This window comes from Malaclemys terrapin, chromosome 9 (assembly GCF_027887155.1).
Source record: "Malaclemys terrapin pileata isolate rMalTer1 chromosome 9, rMalTer1.hap1, whole genome shotgun sequence".
In the NCBI taxonomy this organism is placed as follows: domain Eukaryota; kingdom Metazoa; phylum Chordata; order Testudines; family Emydidae; genus Malaclemys; species Malaclemys terrapin.
In genome coordinates, this window is record NC_071513.1 from 92,552,304 (window position 1) to 92,573,610 (window position 21,307).

Consider the following 21,307-nt stretch of genomic DNA (forward strand, 5'->3'; position numbering starts at 1 on the left):
TTTACTTTTGTTGTTTTTAAAAGATATATTTGTCTGATTTTTTTTTCAAAATAGACAATGAGAAATCAAATGGAGTGTGATATTTTATTTTGTGTATTGTTCATTGGAGCAGATTTCCAATGCAATTAGGATATTAGTCAGTTTGGAAGTACAGCAAAAATATGAAAAGCCTGTGTTTACTGCTTTCCCATTTTTGTAAATATGTTTGCAGACTTTTTAAGAAAAAATATTTTATTATTTTGAGGAAAAAACTATGGAATCAATGTCTCCTTTTCCCCATTCTTTTTCTATTCAAACTATAGACATATGCTACTTTATATCTAGTCTTGGATGCGTAGTTTATACACAGAGAAGGCAGTGCTGACATTGCATAGGGAAATAAAGCAAATTGAAACACATTTTGCTTAATAGTATCTCAGTAGGCCATATATTGTATACTGTATCCAGTGAAGACTTACAGAGCATGAAATTAAGATAGCTAAACATACTCTTCTATAAGACAGCATCAGGGTTAGTGCTATTGTTATTAAATGTATTCAAAAATGGATTCTTACTGTATATTTTTGGTTAACTGAACCTCAAATAAATATTGATATGCAATAAAAACAGGGTGAAAAGAAGCCTAACAAATAAACATGTTCCAGCTTTAAACACCACTGCATAGAAATTACTGAGATTTCTCTTGCGAGTTTCACTGAAATATTCTGAAGAGACAAAATAGAACTGGAATTGTTAGGAAGCTGTAAAACATCATGGTGGTTCTTTGATGTTAGCAACTTGTTTTCTTCTGTGGTATTAATTCAAAGTATTGGCCTTTCCCCTGTCCCTCACCCGTCCTTTTCTAGTAATGATTTGTTATGGACTATTGCTTTTTAATGTAAGCGAACATTAGATAATTTGGTCATTATTGCAAAAACATGCTCCCACATAAATTAAATTAATGGTCATTTCCCTGCTGAGGTTTTGTTATCATTCCTTCAGCTATCTTGTCAATTGCAGCAATTGTTTTGGCTTTTTTTTTTTTTAATTCAATAAACTAAGGGACTTTCTTCAAATAGTGTTATACCTCTTTTCCTCTTGAAATGATAACAATCCGTGAGTCAGCTGTCCCTCTGAGGTCTTCAAAGAAATCTGACTGTTTGAAACACACACACACTGCTGAAGTTGATTCTTTCTCTTAAGCTTTTTGATTTGATTTAGTTCTGGCACTTCACTGTATTTGTATGCACGCCAGAAATTAGCTGCATTTGATAAAGAGTTCAATAGAATTATACAGAAGAATCAATGAATTAACCACAAGCAGTACATGAGGTTCCTTTTTGTCTTGTTTTTTTTTTTTTAATGCTGTTGCATAATTGATTTCATATTGGCAGATCCAGTGGAAACTTGATTTAAAGGCATCGTGTAGGGTAAGAATGCTAAACGCTAACTGATGAAATAAGTTTGGAAGGGAAAAATTATAAAATCACCTTGGACTGATAGATGACCAACTTCCAAAATGTGGATGTGCAACTAACTCAACCTTCATTGTCTTAAGTAGTAACCAAATAGCCCCGATAATTCATGCATATATGAACAAATAAAGTTTATTGAGAATGTTTACTATATTTTATCTACTGACAAAAATTAATTATAATGTTTAAAATGGTAAATTAAGGCCCACTGAGGACCTAATCTTCCTGCTCCTTCACGTCAATGTGAAAACTTTTGATGACTTCAGTCGAGCTATGATCAGACTCTACAGGTTAATTTCATATGGTAACTAGATACAGAAGTTTAAATGAAGACAAAATAGCACAGGAATTTTGAGAATGGTGTAAAAATTAATTTGTCATAGTATGTTTATATATATGTTTTCTGGGCCATTATATACGTCGGTTGTATTTTGATGAATATGTTGTAAGTCACAGACCTTCAAAGCATGTAAACAGGGAGTATTATCTGTTTACCCTGTGTGGATACAATTCAAGGATAAGTGCATGTATTAAGTACAGAGGTGGAGTTGGCATCTGATCCTGCATTCCTACTATTAGGGGACAGAGCCACAACTGCTGTAAATCATCATAGCCCCATTGACTTCAGTGGATCTATGACAAATTTATACCAGCTGAAGATCTGCCCCCGGGGCCCTCAGTGTTCATCATGGCTCATCTCACCCTCCAATTTCCCCCTGCCCCCAAAATAATTGCAAGTGCATATGACTGCTGGATTTATGAATGCAATCAAAGAGTTAGCTGTGCTATAAAATGTGCCTGCCATCATTTGTATGATTGTCCAAACAAGAGAGGCCCTCTGCGTTTAATGACATTCTGACACGCATAACATCTCAGCAAATGAAGCTGTTACAGAGAGTGTGGTGGCTAAACCATATTTTTCAATATTACAATTAAACAAAAATTGTGCTTAAAGACATTTCTGCATATATTCAAGCCAGATCCTCAGCTTGTGTAAATCATTGTAGCTCAGTTGAAGTTATTGAGACTATAATATTTTACCCCATCTGAAGATCTAACCCTATATGTTTCATTGTTATTTCTTCACTCCTTGTCCACCTCCCATTATTTGAACGGTAAATGAAACGAGCCAAACTGTTGAGTTAAATTCTACTTTCTATTACACTGATGTAAATTTAGAGTCGATGAAGTAGCTCCAAATGTACACTGATGTCAGTATACAGTATAAACTACAGCACCAGCAATCCCAAGCATTCAAAAATCATGAGTCAGGCCCCCCAAAACTTGTGACATTAGTTTAAAATCTTGAGATTTAAAAAATAATACATTTAACTTCTTTTTATTTGCTTTCTGGGGTTGGAGCATGTAGGCTGTTCTCTGCAGCTCTGAGGATGAGAAATTTACTTGGTTTTAAAAATTGGGATTCTCAGGTAATATCTAAGGGTTTCTCTACACAGGGACACTCAGGAAAGTTATTCCAAATTCACTAAAGATGTGAATTGAAAGTGGATTAATTATTAAATTGCAATAAACCTCTGTGTGGACAGTCTCAGGCAAAATTAAAGTGGCCTTAATTGAGTTTATCTTAATTCACTTCCAAAGTGAATCACTTCTTTAGTTATTTCTGATTCGTTTTCCTATGGGCTTGTCTATAGAACAATGAGATCGGGGCAATCTGGGGTGTGAATCTACCTCCACATAACTATCCCAGTGCACCCTGCTGATGTGTGTTAGCAGTTTGGTAGTGTGCTTTGAGCTGGTCCTCTTTGAAATGGGATTAGCTCAAAGCACATTAACAAACTGTTAACCTGCATCAGCAGGATGCATGGACAACTGGACCACAGCTGGTTAGAGAGAGAGGGTAGAGTCACACCTCAGCTTGCCACAGTCTAATTGTGCATGTAGACAAGCCCCTAGTGTCCCCATGTAGACAAGCCCTAATACTAGTAGTATTATCATGAGTCTAAAGATACGATTGTGAGAGTTGACAACACTGTACCTATGTTGTATAAAAGGCAAGTTTGCACTTAGTTTTGCGCCTGTTGAAGCTAATGGGAAATTTGTTATTGACTTCATTGAGGAAAAGATTGGGTCAGGAGTCTGTGTTTGGACTTCTGTGGGTTTCTTAAAAGCATGGTTGATGTAAATAAATATGGCCATGTTTTCTAAGATCCCCTGGATTTTTCCAAATCTCTGTGGATTAGTTACTTAAGTAGATTATCATTGTAATAAGAAGGAGGGAATGGTGGAGTCATGCCCTTCAATCCCCCAGCAACTAGCAAGCAGAGTTAGCCAGTTTTTGGGGGTGGGAAAAAACACTTCACCCCCAGTATAGCTCTCACACCAATGTACACAGCCCAGGAACAATCAGGAAAACACTTGGTGACTCTGCCAGAATTCCTTCTGGATACTTCAGCTGCAGCCCAGCTTCTGTGATCTCCCTCCATCTGCCATGTTTTGACTTTTTGCCCAGCATGGTTACAAGTGTCAAGGGAAACTGTAGTGGAATTTAGGTCCCTGTGCATTTGAAATGTGACCATGGGCAATGTCTATTCTTGGATATTTGACCACCATGTCTTTATGCACAAGTTCAACTTTTAGTATTGTGTAAAATAAGGTATGGGGCTTGCATTGTTTTGTAATAGTATCTTTGACAGTTGTCTGAAACAACAAACTACTGTAGCTCTGAATAAATGTTTTCAAATGTACTTTCAAATTAAATTCCATGGTATTTCACTGACTGATGATATAAGATGCAGCTGTAAACCCTTTTTGTTTTCCATCATAAGGCTGCTGCACTGGTGTGATAAGTGTGGCTGGGTAGCTCTGATGATATGAACACCATGGAGCAATTTTTTCTCTAACAAATCTGGAGCAAGTCCATTGAAATTGGTGGCAATCCTCTGGATTTCCACTGGAATAACTGAGATCAAAATCTGGACTTCTGAAAATGGGATCAAGATGGCTCAGGTAATGTGAAATGAGATAAAGAAGCTTTCATTTCAAGGATACTTGTTCAAATCCAGATAAGGTAAGTAATGTCCAAAAATCATTACCCTATCACAATGTGAAACTAAGTACTGATGTTTACTAATTTTCAGCCCAATATCATTATACTTTACCCTCCCTTTCTCAGCTGCTGGACTCACTGTGCTATGCCATATTTGCAGAAGGCAAAGAGAATGTTGGCCACTGGTTCACTTTTGGGTCTGAACTGCTGTGGCCTGCCAGAGGATCAAGAAGGGGTGTACATGGAGGAAGGACAGCAAGGCATCTTCTTTTTGTTTTTCTCTCTAGCCAAGTGCAGGGGCAGCTCTAGGCACCAGCAAAGCAAGCACATGCTTGGGGCAGCCCATTTGCAGGGGCGGCAGGGATCCAGCATGGGAGCTGAGAACCAACAGGGGGCCCTGGGAGCTGTAGTTCCTTGATTAGCTCCCTGCCTATAGAGCCAGCCCTGGAGCAGGGAAAGAACTACATTTCCCAGCATTCCCCTGGCCACTACCAACAAGAAGGAGGGGGAGGGAGTGAAGTAGCTGAGTCCTCATGCTGCAGCCTGCCTTGAATGGAGAGCTGCACTGTGAGTAGGGATACCATATTTTAACATTAAAAAAATAGGACACTCCAGAGGGAGGGAGGGTAGCCCCACCCTGCCCCCATCCACCCTCTCCAACTGCCCCCCACAGAAACCCCAACCCATCCAACCCCCCCTGCTCCCTGTCCCCTGATCACCCCTGCCCCTACCTGCCCCCCAGGACCCCACCCCCTATCTAAGCGCCGCTGCTCCTTGTCCCCTGATTGCCCCCTCCTGGGACCCCTGCCCCTAACTGCCCCTTGGGACCCCATCTAAGCCTCCCTTCTCCTTGTCCCCAACTGCCCCCTCCTGCGACCCCCCCCCAACTTCCGCCCTAGGACCCCACCCCCTACCTGTCCCCTGACAATCTCCCGGGACTCCCATGCCTATCCAACCGCTGCCTGTCCCCTGTGCACATCTAAAAGTCCTGCTGAATGACCCGCCCTGGGAGCGAGTTACCAGTGACCCAGAGCTGCGGCGGAAGGAAGGTGCAGGTTGGGAGGGGAGAGAGCCCAGGGCTGGGGCGGCAGGAGGTGGGGGGCAATGGTGGGGAGGAATGAGGGAGTCCAGATCTGGGGCAGCAGGGGGTGTGGGTGGGGGGGAGAGCCCAGGGCTGGGGCAGCAGGGGGATGCGTCGAGGAGCCCAGGGCTGGGACGGGGGGGCAGCCAACATTTTTTTTGCTTGGGGTGGCAAAAAACCTAGAGCCGGCCCTGACCAAGTGCTGGCATTTTGATCTTTTTGTAGGGTCACCAAGGTACCAGGAACCAATAGTGCCAGGAATGGCTGAGCCACGAGCCTTGTCGATCATAGTCGTGTTTCCTTCCTCTATTGGCTGCTGAGTAAGCAATGGCTTTCAGTGATTGAGTAATTCGAATGCTAAGGGAATGGTAGGGCTCATAAATGGAGATTCCTCCAGGGAACCAGCCTCAAATTACTCTGTTCAGGGGCAACTAAAGATACCTTCTCTTGCATACCTTGTTATGTTTACGTAGAGGGAGGTCATCGTGTTATTGTTACATTAATCGAATATTGGTAACTTTTGTATGTCTATGATGGTATTGACATTTTGTTCTTGAAAAGTAAATAATTTTATTTGCAGTGATACAACCTTAATACAATGATACAATGTTACTAATGTGCTGGTCCAGGTTTTACAATTACTTTTTTTTAAAAATAATGGATTATGTTGTTGTCCAAGATGGTGGCTGATTGCTAGATCTTCCTATCCAAGTCATTGGAAGACCATGGGCTTCAGTTGGATTGTACAGGTTGTAAAATAGAGCAGAATTTGACCATTTGTCTCCAAATCTGAATTGGGATTGGATGGTGAGGGATAATGTTCACATCTGTGTTGTCCCAACTGAGGTGTCTGTGACAAATTCTCATTGCAGGGAAGAAAAGTGAGATGGGGCATTTCTTTACATTAGGCCTTCAGTTGGTAGCTTTAGTTGGGGGTCCTGTTTCATACCGCATGGTTGATGTTGGCATAGCTGGAATTATTTAGGTACTTTATGGCCCACATCAGCCTGTATCTAAGTGTCACAATCATTCATGGTTTTTATTCACATAGCAACCTGTGAAGTAGGGAAATAATATCCCAGTCTTACAGATGGAGAATTGAGGTACAGAGTAGAGTAAGCAGATTAGCAGATTTTCTATTACCTTATTTTAGAATGATTCAAATACTTCTATTTTTACATATAGCTTAATACATAAATAAGTAAGTAAATAAAATAAAACCCCTTTATGCCATCTTCTCCAAACCTTTCTTACTATTTGGAGGGCCATAGCTTGATGTTCTTCAACACAGCTACTTAGCATGTTACCAGCATTCTGGGTTACTACACTGTAGTACAACATCCAAATTCCTAAGTATTTGCTCATTTTTTCCTGGCTCTTCCTCAACAACTGTGATTTTGGGGGTAAGGGCGTGTGTGATAATGAATAAGGCTACGATTATGTCGCAGAGGTCATGGAAGTCACGGAATTCGTGACTTCCATTGACCTCTGTGACATTTTCTGCCCCCGGGGTTGGAGATACCAGCTGCCCTCCCCCCTGCAGCTCCCGGCCACTGCCCTGGTGGGGGGATCCCCTTGCAGCTGCCCAACCATGGCGGGCAGTGTGGGAAGGACCTGCAGCTGCCAAGCCATGGTGGGGGGACCCTGCAGCTGCCCAGCCAGAACGGGCGGTGGGGAGACTCCCCGCAGCTCCCAGCCCCTGTGGGCAGTAAGGGACTCCAGAGCTCCCACTCGCCACAGGTGGCGTCGCTGTACCCCGAGCTGCTCAGCTGCCGCACAGGGGGAAGCCCGGAGCTCCCACTCACTGCAGCGGCAGGGGACCTCAGAGCCCCAGCAGTGGGTGCTGAACCCGCTTCCCCATTTTATCAGGGATATTTTTAGTGAAAGTCAGAGACAGGTCACGGGCTTCCCTGAACTTTTTGTTTATTGCCCGTAACCTGTCCCTGACTTTTACTAAAAATATCCATTACCAAATCTTAGCCTTACTAATGAAGTATCTTCTTTAGCAATCTAGTTAAATCACAGACCTGAAGTATTGCGAGGTATATAATGTTTTTGTTCTCAGTTTCATCCTTCTCTTGACAATGATGGCATTCCAGTCCTTGCAGTTATGTTTTATTTTCCTTTCTTCCTACTGCTTTCAAGATGTTAATTAAAAAAAAACACATTTTCTTGATAAATGCAATTTTGTTCTTCATCACCTCTCTCATCACTGTTCCTATTGTCTTGCACAAGTTTGTAAACTGTTATTTTGAAGGTTTCATTATCTCTGTTCATTTCACTTCTTATCTTTACCACTCTTTTTGTCTCTTTTAATTGGACTTTTGGTTTATCTAAAGACTTTTCTTTCACTTTTCTATGAATTTTGTGTGGGGTTATAAAGGCTCACCCTGACAGCCTGGAGACCAAATTCTTCTACTTACCTACGGAAAAACATACAAATATAAGAACTGCCATACTGGGTCAGACCAGTGATCCATCTGATCCAGTATCTTGTTTCATCAACCATCAGTCCCAGCTGTTTGAAGAAGGTGCAAACAACCCTGCAGTCAGCAGTTATGGAATAACCTGTCTATAGGGAAAGTTTCCTTCTATCACCTCCGCCTCTTAGTCAGAGGTTGGCTTATACCCTGCAGCAGGAGGGTTTATATCCTTTCTTAAACTCGTGGGGGGTTTTTAATCCTAACTCTAAATGCTCTTAGTGTCCATATACGTGTTCAATACTTTTTTGAAATCTGCCCAGCTCTTAGTCTCGATGATACTCTGTTATAATGAGCAACAGAGGGTCCTGTGACACCTTTGAGACTAACTTTGTTAGGTGCCACAGGACCCTCTGTTGCTTTTTACAGATTCAGACTAACACGGCTACCCCTCTGATACTCTGTTATAATGAGTTACACAGAGTAACAACAGCAGATTGGGGTCAAAAATTGGTTCTTTTCTCTTTTAAGTTTGCTACCTTTTGATTTTGCCAAACGTCCCTTTGTTCAGAAAGAAAAGAACAATTAACCTTCTTTGAACCATTCCTTATTCTGAATGCGTTTATCGTGTTCCCTCTTATTCAGCTCCTGTCTAAGGTAAACAGTCCCAATCCTTTCAATCTCTCTTCATATGAGAGTTTTTTCATGCCTCTAATCATTCTCATTGTCACTCTCTGAACCCCGTCTATTCCCACAATATTCTTTTTGTAAATGGGGTGACCAGAACTGATCACAAGCTGCTCCACACTCCACCACCAGTGTGCTTCCCTGTTGACCTGGAAGGACCTAATGTAAAAGTAGGAAGGGAGCTAGGCCCCATGTTCCTTCAAGTCTTTCTCAATTCATTTCCTCGTGCCTATAGGAAATAACTATACTGACAACATTGCTGCGAAAATTAGAACATACGACCAACCACAGACACTTTATTGCTGAGAAAGAAAATCTTTTAGTTCTGTCTGGAATATATTTGTTTTAAGTTCAAATCAGTAATAATAATGGGACAAATTATTTTCCAGAACCTAAATTCCCTCCAAACAGGTGTAAATGAGCACTGTAACATCAGTGTTCCTGCCACTGTATTGGGCTGCCCATAGTCAGTCCATCTCACGCCATTTGCTTGGAATTCGAGTAGTCTACACAGCAGAGGATGGAAAAAGTGGATATATGTGAGTTGCCAGGGCAGGGTACAGGCACTCAAACTGGTGAAGCAGCCCCCTTTGATTTATAGGTGCCCATCCTGGAGGCAATGTGTGCAGGTTTGGGTAGAGCCAGAATTGAGTAGCAAATGCCCAGAAAATTCACAGCCATCAGCGGCTGCACATACGCAGAAGGTGGTTTTTCCCTTTGAAATATGGTAGAGGGATGCAGTTCTATAGGACCTCTGTGACAAGAGCCATGGGAGGAGGGGCAGAGAACACCTCATAGCTAAGAAGTGAGGGGCTGCAGACTAATGCACATGCACCTCTAGGGTTACCATCCGTCCGTATTTCCCCGGACATGTCCGGCTTTTGCGTCTCTAAATAGCCGTCCGGGAGGAATTGGTAACAAGGTTAAAATGTCCGGGGTTTTTTTCTCCCTCGCCTCCCTCCCTCCCTTCCATGCAGAGAGCGGCTGCTGATTGGGCGGCTAGGCCGATTGACCCACTCCCATTGGCCTCCAGCAGCCAGAGCCCTCCCCTGCTCCCCCCTCCCTCTCTCTGTAGTCCTGTGTAACGCACAAACCGACCCACGTGGAGCCAGAATGGTAAGAGGAGTGGGGGGGGCAGTCAGGGAGTGGGGGAGTGTTGGATGGGTCCCCAGCCTCCACCTGCCACCCCCCCTCCGTGGGTCCCCCATCCCTGTCTGCCTCTCCCTTGTCTGCTGTGCTGGCTCTGGCAGTACACGCAGACAACTGCTGTCTGCTGCCCCCGGGTCCTAGTGCCCCCATCCACTAATGGGAAGACAGGCTGCCCTTACCCTGCCCTTCCACCCTAGCCCTGAGCCTCTCCAACACCCCAACCCCCCCAGCCTTCATCCCCACACACCCTAATCCTCTGCTCCATCCCTGAGCCCCCTCCTGCATCATGAACCCCTCATCCCCAGACCCACAGCCCTCACCCCTGCATCCCCTCCTATCCCCAAACTCCCTCCCAATCCCCCTCCCCCTTCCCACACACCCCCTCCTGCCCTCAAACTTCCTCCTAAAGCCTGCACCCCCTCCCTTTGCACCGCCTCTCACCCCCAAACTCCATCCCAGAGCCTGCACCCCTCACCCCCTCCTGCACACCCACCCCCTGCCCCAGCCTGGAGCCTGCACCCAGCACCCAAACTCTATCCCAGAACCTGCACCCCTCCTGCATCCTAATCCCCAGCCCAGGACCCGCACCCCAGACCTCCTCCCCCCACCCAACCCCCCTCCCAGAGCCTTAGGCAGGTGGGGTGGGGTTCTGGGCACCACCAAAATTTCTACAACCCTGCCACCCATGTGAGTGGATAAGGGTCAGGGCAGTCAGGGGACAGGTAGGGTCCTGGGGGGGGGCAGTTAGGGTAGGGGGTTCTCAGCAGGGGACAGTCAGGGGACAAGAAGCAGGGGGGGTTGGGGTTCTGAGGGGAGCAGTCAGGGGGTGGGAAGTGGGAGGGAGTGGATGGGGCGGGGCTAGGGCGGGGCTTCCCCCCCCCCAGTGTCCTCTTTTTTGTTTGTGGAAATATGGTAACCCTATGCACCTCCAAACCCAGCAGTGCCTGCTATGCATGTCCTTACACCTTTAGTAGGAGGGACAAATGGAGTAGGCTATGAATGTGCGTGGACCAGCTCACAGCCAAAATACGGGCATTGTCCCTGCACTTGTCAGCATGAGACCCGGTGAATACTTTGTTTCAAAGAAAATACATAAATAGGTTTTGTCAAGATGACTGTGATACCTGTTACAAATAGTTCCACTTATTAGCTGAGCTCCAGCAGACAAAACGTCAGGGATGAAATCCTGACCCAATTGAAGTCAATGGTAAAATTCCCATTGATTTCACTGGGGCCAGGATTTCACCCCAGATAGTTAAAGGAAATGACTTAATAACAACAGGCAAAAACATTTTAGGCACATTGGACCTGATTTTCCATTGCTTTGCACTTTGTGTTGTCATTCTCACTAGAGAGAAAAGATAGCCCACTGGTCAGGACATTCACATGGTTGGTGGAAGATTTGCATTAGATTCCCAGCTCTGCCACATCTTTCCTGTGTGAGCTTTGGCAAGTCACTTGGTCTGCTTGTTCCTCAGTTCCCGGTCTCCCTACATCACAGGTGTGTTGCGAGGATACATACATTAAAGATGTGAAGTACTCAGACACTACAATAATGGGAGTCATATAAAGGCTAAAGATAGACTGTTTTACAAAGTGTGTAAGTCGCTACATGTCAGAATAGCAGCAATTACATCCACTTTCTTAATTATTATTATGGTAGTGTCTAAGTGCCAACTGAGAAAAAGACTCAGTGTGCAAAGCACTGTGCAAACTCAGAGTAAGGGACAGTTCATGTCCCAGAAAGCTTACGATCTAAATAGACAAGACACACAAAGTGGTGGTTTGCAAACATCATGTTAGTGCCACATTTTTTTTTCATTCTTGGTGGGGAGGTTTGTTAGGAAGGGGTTAACTAAAATGGAACGACAAAGGAACAGAGAGGGAGCATGGAAGAGAGGGAGGTAAGATGGAATAGAGCATGGGAGAAAAGAGGGAGAAGGAAACTGGGGATGAGCTGAAGAGACGGTGAAGGGAGGGGCAGGGTGGAGTGAACAGCCAATCAGCACAGGGAAGAGATGGTTCTGAGGGGAAAATGCAGAAAGCCGTCTGATGTCATCAGCATCTGACGGTACCTGTAACAGAACCTCAGGTGGCTGCCTCTGGGTCTGCTCTACTAGTTGGAGTTTATCTCGCTCCTCCCTGGCTGGGGTAAATAGCTACACAAGGTTCAAGGGAGTGGAGAAAAAACTCCCAGCATGTTGATGTGTACTTGTGGAATACAAGGGGCAGGAGTAGAAGCATCTACCAGCAGGAGATCACTGTCATTGACACTGACTAGGTACTCAAGACTGTCTACACTGGGGGAGAGTGGGGGTTGATCTAAGTTATGCAACTTCAGCTACGTGAATAACGTACTTAGATCGACTTACCATGGTGTCTTCACCACGGTGAGTCGACTGCTGCTGCTCCCCCGTCGACTCTGCCTGGGCCTCTTGTGGCGGCGGAGTACAGGAGTTGACAGGAGAATGCTCGGGGGTCGATTTATTCCGTCTAGACTAGACACAACAAATCGATCCCCACTGGATCGATCGCTGCCTGCCGATCTGGCGGGTAGTGAAGACATACCCACCTGGTTGCTAACAAGTGCAGCCACTGGTTACGTAATGGAGTCCACCTAGCTCTTAATGTGTCTATGTTCAACAAGCTAGTGACTAAAGCATGTGAGGGGAGGTAAGAGTAGAAAGGGGGTGTGGGCCCTTTTGGAGGCATTGGAAGAATAAGATACACATTAGCAAAATCGCCCAAAAGGGAAGGGTGTTTTATTACTATTGAGTAGCATATCAAATGTCAGCTTTGCAGCCTCTAGTTATAATGTCACAGTTAACTGGCTTTGTGAGAGAGAGCACTGTTTTAACCCATCGGTGTTGAGCATGAAGCCGTACAATAGATGGATCCATGTCAAGATGTTGCAGATGGTTTTGCACATTGTATTTTTAGCCCTCTGTGTGGTCCCTAACATCCAGGAGACAAGATCACAAGCAGCTCTGAACGCTTCTCCGGAGCTATATTTGGTTTAAATAATTGTAAACTGTACTCGGCCAAAGAGATAGTTGAGCAGCAGTGCCGCGATAGAACAAATGACTGTATAAGGAGCTATGCAAAACTTGATCATTTTAGTTCTTAGAGGGTGAGGTCTGTAACTTGTTTTGGGTTTTGTTTTGTTTTTTTAATATCTGTGTGGGTTGAAACCTGTGAACTTCAGACTGGATTCAGATGAAATGGGAGGAAAAGGTCAGAGCAAAACGGATGAAACTGCCAAAGGTGTGCCCCGCTTCAGGTCACAGGTGTGCAAAACAAACAAATGTTTTTTGTCTCAATGAGACAGCAAAGGTTGGGGAGAGATCACTAAGAAAGGCATCAGCCTACCTGATACAAAACGTGTTGTGATCGCTACCAAGCAGAAGTCCATACTGTCAATCTCTAAAATTTCTATGAACTGGTTTTCCAGTTAAAAGGGTTAGAGGTGAAAGCACTGATTGACAGAAACCTCTGATTTTCAGGGAACAGGAGTCTGACCATCTTCTCACAGAACTCAATAACTCTGCTAATCTTCCAGGGATTCTCTTAGTCCAAAGAATCTGCTAAGAGAACAAAGCAGTTATATGAACTTCCTGGTGAGGCACTATCCCAGAATAAATAGATAATATAAAAGGGATTCACTAGGAACCTAGGATCTTCTTGTTCCAAAAGATGGCTTGGTTTTCACAGATGCATCGTCTGTTCTAGAGAGTTCTGAAGACCTGAAAAGCTTTATCTTCAGCTTCTTCTGCTGAACACCAGGTCTCACTGGTTCTGTTTTATGGTGAAGTCAGGTCAGTTCTCTGGTGGCATGATTTCAGTCAGCTCATGTTGACTGGACAACCAGCTGCTCAGGCAACACTCAGGCCTTTGTGATACCACTGAAAAAAAGCACTGACTCTTGTGGTGTATTAAGGAGGCCTGATTTACATGTGACATTTTCTGATGAGATGAGGTAGGGAGATTGTGCAGCATATTTAATTGCCATGTTAATAGCTTCGTTTGGCTTTCGGTAATTAAATGAAGAGTGCTTCTAGGAAATGGGAGACTTTTTGATTTCCTTCTTAATGCTGAGGTAGTTAGCTTCTGTAATAGAATTTGTGTTAATATCTCCCCCCTCCCCCTTCACCCTGATTCTCACAGGCATGCTGCAATTAAACCAGAAATCTTGACTGTGCCTGTTCTACCCCGACTACAAAAACGTTGGCCTCATTTTGAGTCAGTGACAGTACGCTCATAGGACATTATTAGTCTCAGTTACACACATACACTTAACGAAGTGTGTCGCTGGAAGTCACATTGGAATACAGTAATAGAGTAAAAACATGATGATCATCTGAAACAGTCATTCATCACAGTGGAATGCAAACACTGCAGCTTCCATAGGCCTACCATCTGGCTCTGTGCTACATTTGAAGGTCACACTGGGAAGCTGTGTTAAGGTTATCAAAAGGATGCACTGATATTGGAGAATGCCTCTTATCAGGCTCATATGCACCTGTGGTGCCCTAACAGGTCAGCGTCATTTGAGTCAACATTCAAACTGTACATTCCCAACCAGCAGACTGGAATTTAGTACTAATGAAGAACCGAGTTGCACATTTTAATCCTTTATATGGATTTCACTGCTATTAAGCTCTGGGATGTTTAGATCCAGAGTTTTGGGTGTTTTTTTTTTCCAGTACAGAAATAGGGATCAACACGTTAAACTTGGATCCGTAGCTGGATTTAGATTCTACATCTAAAAATAAATAAATAAAGTAACAGTGAGGTTGTTTGGATATGCGGCTTCATCTTAGCTCATTACTATCAGGGGAGGTATTAGCTACAGTGGAACTGGTGTGTTTCTGCTGCACAAAAGGGGCCAGGGTTGGAGATTCCTACACCAGGGTCTGCCCTCCCTAAGAGCCCCACTGTTTATCTGCAGAACTGGGAGTTTTTAAAGCTAATAAAAATAAATAGTAATGCCTCTGTTACTAAGCAGAACGTGTTGTGGAATTCTCCCTCTCTCTGGTTTTAGGCTTCCGCATAGCATCGAGATTGCACTGCGTGAATCAGGTGACTAGCTCATGGAGCTGATTGGAGATGTGTTCATGGTGATTCTTTTACATACATAAACTGCCTTCTTTACCACTGATCGTGAGGTGTTTGCACATCTGTGGGGCCCTACCTGTACTGGTGGTCTGGGTGTCTCGTGAGTAGCTCTGCTCTTTATTTCATAGAGATCCTGGTACAGGTTTATTGCTCATCTCCTTCATGTGGTTCTCCACAAGATGCTCATCTGTCACCCTTCCTGTGCAACATATGAGACCAAATACTCAGCTGGCATAAACTGGCATAACTCAATTGAGTTAAATGGAATGGAGGATCTGGCCCGTATGTGGGCCCAGTCAGATTAGTGAAGGAATATGGGTGATGCTGTCTTCAGAATGGGGATGACATCTTCCTCTCTGCTGTTAACCCAGTGTGGATGAGTATGTACCACACCTGAGTGGGAATGGGGGCTAGCTCTTGTAAGATCAACTCAGATAATACTGAGCTGATGTTCAGAGGGTGGGAGGAAGCAATGGGGGAAGACTGTGGAATATTATGCCATTGGTTGTGCAGGCTTACATCCTGGGGAAGGCATGTTGAATCCCCCAGCTGCTGCTAAATAGCTGTAGTTGGCAAGAGTGCTTTTCACTGGTGGTGCCTGGTCAGAAGGTTCGGCCTTTTCTTGCAGATGTAGATCGTGTCAAATTCACCTAGTGCCTCCAGACCAGATTGCTGCATTGTGTTCTACACGGGGCTTTACCTTAAGACTATTCCAAAATGGTAGCTAGGGCAGAATGCAGCTGCCCACTAACTCAGCAGGATTTCCCATAAAGAACATTATGCCCCAGTGCCGTGGGATCTGATTTCTGGTCTTCACTTGTAGATGCCTTCAGTCCTGTCTACTTGAAAGACTGCCTCTTCCCTCATATGATTCCAGTGCCCATTCCAACTGTATGAGGCTCTCAAACTAGCATTCCCCTGGTTTCAAGGAGCATTAGCTGCCGTCAGGGTGATCTTTGCGAGAGATCTTCAGCTCACTTAATGCCTTCCCCTGGATGGCTAGAGTCAGAATCCGATGACTTTCCTTCGGATGTAAGGAAGTGCTGAATAAGGGCTTGGAGCATTTTGGGGAGAGTCATTCTGCAATGGATGCAATTAGGTTTTGTACAGGTAGAGAGATTATTGTAAACTCTTTGGGGCAGGAACCATCCATTTGTTCTGTTCGTACAGCTCTTAGCATCACAGCGCCCTGATCCAGGACTGGGGCTCCCGGGCGCTAATGCAATATAAATAGTAATCATCGAACATCATATTTTGTATGTAACTTTTGTCTAGACATATTGAGCAAGTAACCAGTAATTCAGAGGATGAGATTTTTGCTTGTGTATGACACTAATGCTGTGCAAACCAGCAGAAATCATTCTGCAGGTTTCTATAACTCTCCCATCCTTACGAACCTTTAAGAAAAGGGACTCTTTCAAATTTACATTTTAAGTGCCTGAGTGTGAGAGAGCATAAACTTCCCCTGGCTATGGGCCTAATCCAGGCATAAGCCAAGCTGTACACATAAGAACATAAGAATGGCCATACTGCGTCAGACCAAAGGTCCATCTAGCCCAGTATCCTGTCTGCTGACAGTGGCCAATGGCAGGTGCCCCAGAGGGAGTGAACCCAACAGGCAATGATCAAGTGATCTCTCTCCTGCCATCCGTCTCCACCCTCTGACAAACAGAGGCTAGGGACACCCTTCCTTACCCATCCTGGCTAATAGCCATTAACAGACTTAGTCCTAGCCTTCACAACCTCCTAGGCAAGGAGTTCCACAAGTGGACTGTGCGCTTTGTGAAGAAGAACTTCCTTTTATTTGTTTTAAACCTGCTGCCCATTAATTTCATTTGGTGGCCCCTAGTTCTTGTATTATGGGAACAAGTAAATAACTTTTCCTTATTTACTTTCTCCACACCACTCATGATTTTATATACCTCTATCATATCCCCCCTCGGTCTCCTCTTTTCCAAGCTGAAAAGTCCTAGCCTCTTTAATCTCTCCTCATATGGGACCCATTCCAAACCCCTAATCATTTTAGTTGCCCTTCTCTGAACCTTTTCTAATGCCAATATATCTTTTTTGAGATGAGGAGACCACATCTGTAAGCAGTATTCAAGATGTGGGCGTACCATGGATTTTATACAAGGGCAATAAGATACTCTCTGTCTTATTTTCTATCCCCTTTTTTTCTATTCCCTACACAAATAATTTCCTCAGAGCCTGAGGGAAGAATCTTCCCCTTATGCTGCAGAGCATGTGTGGGAATAGATCCAACCTCTGGCAACTAGTTCCTGGAACCTCTATGTCTGAGCCCTCAGTTGGACAGTGGATCTTCACTCCTGCAGAGTTGTCTGCCTTGCTGTCTTCCAGGCTGTCCTTTTCCCAGCTCCTCCACCCCACAGAGTGCATAGGGCATACCAAAAAGAAACCAACAACAAAAACACACCAAGTTATCTCCCTTTGGAGGTAGGCCACATATTTACAGCCTCAAAGCCTGCTCACCCATTCCAGCAGAACTTCTTAGGATAGGCAAGATTCATCCTAAGATGTGTAATGAAATGAATTCTGGGCAAAAGCAAGTAGAGAAAAACGCCCGAGAAAAAGGAAAGCCTAATTAAAACACAAAGCAAAGGAAATGCCAGTAAATATTGGCCAAGTAAATTGTTTTTTCAATAATTTTTTTCAATCTCCATATTTCCTTCAGTGAGAGCTCTCTTCTTTAATAATCTCCTTCCTTCCAGAAGGATGGAGTGGTGGTGGTTTTGTTTATCTCCAGAGGCATAATTCTAATTCAGAAAGTTTAACCTTTTCTAAAGAAATATCTGCAAATCTCATCCGTCCTTTAAAAAAAAGGAAAAGAGAAGCAACAGCACCAAAACATCTTGATCAAGATTCTCAGGACTGGTTGTTTGATTCCTTGGTGACTACCGCAGGGACGGAAGTCTACATAAGTGACTGTAAGTTTTGCGGATAAGTATCCTCAAGCCACCGGGAACTCTCCATAGCCCAAGTGAAATTTAGAGCTGCTTTTAGCTGCAGTGGCTGCAACAATTTCACATGGCCTCCTTCCAGCAGCCAGGATCTCCGGAATACAAGGGTGCATGTGAACTGGGTTAGGGTGGCAAAGAGCTAGCTAGACCACGTGGGATTTCTCCAGTGCCAAGGAAGTCCCTAGATAGCTGTCTAAAGTGAGTTTAAAGCTGCTTTGCACAGCCAGAGTGGCATAAGAGAGCCTTACTGGTATCAGGGAGCAGAATCTGACTCCTTATGTCCAGTTCCTCCTGTTTTCTTTGAGTTATAGGACCACTAGGAATGGGATACTGAAACCAATAAACACCTGTTAAAAGACCTTTTAATTTCAGTTAGTGGAGATAGATTGGAATAACTCAGAGGATGCAGGAGGGACAACAGCAGGTACGGTCCGTAAATTGATGCTGTCCAGTGTGAGCAAACTAGGTAACTGCTGATTAGGCAGGTTGTGTAGATGCCTTTTGTGAAAACAAATCCATGCTGCAGCTTTCCATAGGCAGTCTAGCTGATGCTGGTCTGTGAAATAAAGGCCTCGTAAAGCAGCTCTCAAATCCCAAGCTTGTCAGAGAAAACAGCAGGGAGGGCAGGTGTAATGGAAACGAATACATGTTGACACTTGGATGGGTGATACTGGTCGAAGGTGTGATGCGCCCTTATACATTTCAGAGATGACCGTGTAATGTAAAAGCTGACCCAGGACACTGAAAAAGCTACCATGTATTTATTGCTTGCTGTGCTTGGGTCCTTATGGGGCAAACAGTATCCATAACATTTCTCTTCTCCCATGCGGTGTGTGTCATTGTTTTCAGACACCCTCCTCCTCTCAGAGAAAGAGACAGTAAAATTGCACTTGACAAGTACAAGGTGGTGGGACGAACAAAGGAGCCCCAGCCATGATTGTGCTGGGTGAGGTTGAAGTGTATTGACAAGCGTTAGCACCAGCTGGAGCAGTGCTGATGCACAAAAAGTAGGTCAGTGGAAGGAAAGTCAGTAAGCAAACTTGAGGGGAAAAGCTACTCCTGTTACCTTTATTAACTATCAAACATCTTCCCCTTATTCATTATGGAGGTGGCTTTCAAAAACTGCTTACTGCCCTATTCCTCTTTCAATGAATTGTTCACAGTGGCCTTTAGCCCAATGAACCATTTTACTGTTTTGTATAAAATAGGTTTCCAAAGATGCTAAATGAGACATTATTTCCAGGCCCTCTAAGGGTACGTCTTCACTTACCGGAGGGTCCAGCGGCAGGCAATCGATGTTCTGGGATCGATTTATCTCGTCTGGTTAAGACGCGATAAATCGATCCCGGATCGATCCCGGAAGTGCTCGCCGTCAACGCCGGTACTCCAGCTCGCCGAGAGGAGTACGCAGCATCAACGGGGGAGCCTCCCTGCCGCGTCTGGACCCGCAGTAAGTTCGGACTAAGGTACTTCGAATTCAGCTACGTTATTAACGTAGCTGAATTTGCGTACCTTAGTCCGAAGTGGGGACTTAGTGGGGACCAGGCCTAACTTCACTCTTGTACTCAGAATAGTTGAGTGGGTGAAGGGCAGTGTGTGGATGTCTAGGTTTCAGTAAACAGACCTACTGGGAAGAAAGGACTGAACAGGGAAAAGGGATAAAAGCAGAGCTGGCTGAAACTCGGGATTTCCCATGAACTGGAAATTCTGAAAAAAAATTATTTCGGAAACACCACGTGTTGGAAATATATTCTCCAGGACCCTGGGGCTGCGGCAGAGCCACAGACCCTGGAAACCTTGGCGTCCCCTCGAGTTCAATGAACTGGCACTTTCCGGGTTTGTCAGAAAATTCCCAACCAGCTCTAAATAAAAAGGACTATTTTGAACAATGCGTTTATTTTAAAGCATAGTGGATAGGGGCCTGAGCTCCATAATCTCACAGTCAGTAACATGAGGACTTTTCCTCTTTGTTCATGTCTGATTTCTTTCCCTGTCCTCCTCTGGGTCACGTAAGGTAGGTGGTAATTTTACAAAAGGCAATAATTGAACGTAGGTATTTTGGAATGATTACTTAATGTAGGGACAGGTTCTCCTGTTGGCATAGGTAATCCACCTCCCCAAGAGGCGGTAGCTAGGTCAACAGAAGAATGTGCTGGGGACAGTGCACTACCGGAGGTGCCATCTTTTGGATGAGACTTAAACCCGAGATCCAGCTATAGTATCCTGCCACAACACACAAGGAGAGAGAACTACTCTGCTGGGTTGCTTTTCAGTACATGGTGTGTGTTCAGAGAACTTTATGGAGAGCTATATATTGCTGGGGAATGATAAAGACATTTTGAGTCTGCATAGCACTGAATAAAACCATCATTGTCACCAAAAGTAGCTATCTCTCCAGAGGGAACACCTTAGAGTTACCTAGTTGACTCTCTGTCTCAGAATGAAGTATGAAAACAAACCAAGATCATTGCAATTCACATGAAGAACTGGAGTGGGAAGGAATGGGTGGATATAAATAAGGTCACAAATAAGAACATAAGAACGGCCATACTGAGTCAGACCAAAATCCATCTATCCCAGTATCCAGTCTTCCGACAGTGGCCAGTGCCAGGTGCCCCAGAGGGAATGAACAGAACAGGTAATCATCAAGTGTTCCATCCCCTGTCACTCATTCCCATCTTCTGGCAAATAGAGGCTAGGGACACCATCACTGCCCATTCTGGCTAATAGCCATTGATGGATCTATCCTCTATGAATTTATTTAGTTATTTTTTAAATCCTGTTAGTGTCTTGGCCTACACAACATCTTCAGGCAAAGAGTTCCATGGGTTGACTGTGCGTTGACTAGGTGAAGAAATACTTCCTTTTAAACATGCTGCCTATTAATTTCATTTGGTGACCCCCAATTCTTGTGTTGTGAGAAGGAGTAAATAATACTTCCTTATTTACTTTTCCCACGCCAGTCATGATTTTATAGACCTCTATCATATCCCCTCTTAGTCGTCTCTTTTCCAAGCTGAAAAGTCCCAGTCCTATTAATCTTTCCTCATACGGAAGCTGTTCCATACCCCTAATCATTTTTGTTGCCCTTTTCTGTACCTTTTCCAATTCTAATATATCTTTTTTCGAGATGGGGCGACCACATCTGCACACAGTATTCAAGATGTGGGCGTACCATGGATTTATACAGAGTCAATATGGTATTTTCTGTCTAATTATGTATTCCTTTCATAGCGATTCCCAACATTCTGTACATCATAGTACATTTCCCCCCTTTTTTTTTGTTCTGGTCCCTGAAGATTCCTGATAGTACTACAGGGGTCAAAACAAAAACGGTTCAGCTTCTGAAAAAAACCCATTGCCAATCTCTTTTCCTCATTCCTGACCAGACTGCCCACTTCCCTTTTGCATCA